Consider the following 2,828-nt stretch of genomic DNA (forward strand, 5'->3'; position numbering starts at 1 on the left):
ATGGTGCAGCTTCTCCCTTGTATCCCATATAGTGGAGGTACACCCATAAATCCCATATGGTGCAGGTTCTCCCTTGTATCCCATAAAGTGGAGGTACACCCATAAATCCCATATTTTGCAGCTTCTTCCTTGTATCCCATATAGTGGAGGTACACTCATAAATCCCATATGGTGCAGCTGCTCCCTTGTATCCCATATAGTGGAGGTACACCCCTAAATCCCATATGGTGCAGCTTCTCCCTTGTATCCCATATAGTGGAGGTACACTCATAAATCCCATATGGTGCAGGTTCTCCCTTGTATCCCATAAAGTGGAGGTACACCCATAAATCCCCTATTTTGCAGCTTCTTCCTTGTATCCCATATAGTGGAGGTACACTCATAAATCCCATATGGTGCAGCTGCTCCCTTGTATCCCATATAGTGGAGGTACACCCATAAATCCCATATGGTGCAGCTGCTCCCTTGTATCCCATATAGTGGAGGTACACCCCTAAATCCCATATGGTGCAGCTTCTCCCTTGTATCCCATATAGTGGAGGTACACCCATAAATCCCATATGGTGCAGCTGCTCCCTTGTATCCCATATAGTGGAGGTACACCCATAAATCCCATATAGTGGAGGTACACCCATAAATCCCATATGGTGTAGCTGCTATCTTGTATCCCATATAGTGGAAGTACACCCATAAATCCCATATGGTGCAGCTTCTTCCTTGTATCCCATATAGTGGAGGTACACCCAAAAATCCCATATTTTGCAGCTTCTTCCTTGTATCCCATATAGTAGAGGTACACTCATAAATCCCATATGGTGCAGCTGCTCCCTTGCATCCCATATAGTGGAGGTACACCCATAAATCCCATATGGTGCAGCTTCTTCCTTGTATCCCATATAGTGGAGGTACACCCATAAATCCCATATGGTGCAGCTTCTCCCTTGTATCCCATATAGTGGAGGTACACCCATAAATCCCATATGATGCAGCTTCTTCCTTGTATCCCATATAGTGGAGGTACACCCATAAATCGCATATGGTGCAGCTGCTCCCTTGCATCCCATATAGTGGAGGTACACCCATAAATCCCATATGGTGCAGCTTCTTCCTTGTATCCCATATAGTGGAGGTACACCCATAAATCCCATATGGTGCAGCTTCTCCCTTGTATCCCATATATTGGAGGTACACCCATAAATCCCATATGGTGCAGCTGCTCCCTTGCATCCCATATAGTGGAAATACACCCATAAATCCCATATGGTGCAGCTTCTTCCTTGTATCCCATATAGTGGAGGTACACCCATAAATCCCATATGGTGCAGCTGCTCCCTTGCATCCCATATAGTGGAAATACACCCATAAATCCCATATGATGCAGCTTCTTCCTTGTATCCCATATAGTGGAGGTACACCCATAAATCCCATATGGTGCAGGTTCTCCCTTGTATCCCATACAGTGGAGGTACACCCATAAATTCCATATAGTGCAGCTGCTCCCTTGTATCCCATGTAGTGGAGGTACACCCATAAATCCCATACGGTGCAGCTTCTCCCTTGTATCCCATGTAGTGGAGGTACACCCATAAATCCCATATAGTGCAGCTGCTCCCTTATATCCCATAAAGTGGAGCTACGCCATTATATCCTATATAACGGGGCGATGCAACTATAACACAGATAATGAAGCAGCACTCTCATATCTCATTATAATGGTGTGCAATAGCTTCTTATATGATATAATATGGCTATCCCCTTTTATCCTATAGCGTAGCTATGTCTTCATATCCCATATAGTGTAGCTACAGTATACCTTTCTATCTCATTTAGTAGAGTAACTACTCCCTTCTATTCCACATAGGCCTATGGGAACAACTAGCCTTTAATATTGATAGTTAAAATGAAAAAATGGAAGGAGGGATGAGACTACACATTGTGCAACCTGCAACTACGTTTTTTGAATTGTTATCCGGGTGTCAGCGGCTTTGCGGTAAGCGGAAAAAAGAAAAGAAAAGAAGGAGAAAGAAAACACTATAGGCGCAAAGCCACGTCGAACATCAGTTAGTTAGTTAGGAAGTAGACCAGTTAACCCGTTCAGCTCTACTTTGCAACAGCTTTGCCGGTCACAAGTTCCACTGTTTAAAAGTTTCAACAATATTTTTCAGTTTTCTGTCTGATCATCACATTTTCACTCCTTATACTGTATATATAATGAGATACGAACTATTTTTGAACGAAAGACAATACAACAGTGATAATAACGCTAATAAACATAACTATAATAAGAACCCTTGAAACCAAGGCATTAATATAAACGATAATGAGTGGTACGTAAAATGCTTAGCATTAGCTGTAAAGTAACCACCAGATTACGTCTAATGCTTTAAACATGGAAAGGAAGAAATAAAAATTCACACAGAACGGAAGTCAATATGCAATGTTATGATACCGTGGATTTGTCAATTAACGAGGGTTACGTTACATGACAATGGGTAATTGCCCGTACATAGCAACAAAATTTCTTGTAGGTCCTTCGGAATCGGGACAAGGCTAGTCCGTGTTTGACGGGGCCAGATAAGCAACACTTATGAAAGTAAAGTAATTTTCTCCCAACTAACACTGTAAATTTAACGGATAGCACTCAAACAAAACTACTATCATTCGACGAATGAATAACAATGGCAATCAATTATGAAAATATCCATATGCACGCTATCGATAAACACTATTCGAAAATAAAACAATACAAATGCAACTTCAAACTTCAGCCAATATCACCAACCTGATACTTGGAGTTCCCCCTCCGGGTCCTGCGCTTGAATTCATGG

The sequence above is a fragment of the Palaemon carinicauda genome, chromosome 33 (genome assembly GCF_036898095.1).
Source record: "Palaemon carinicauda isolate YSFRI2023 chromosome 33, ASM3689809v2, whole genome shotgun sequence".
NCBI lineage: Eukaryota > Metazoa > Arthropoda > Malacostraca > Decapoda > Palaemonidae > Palaemon > Palaemon carinicauda.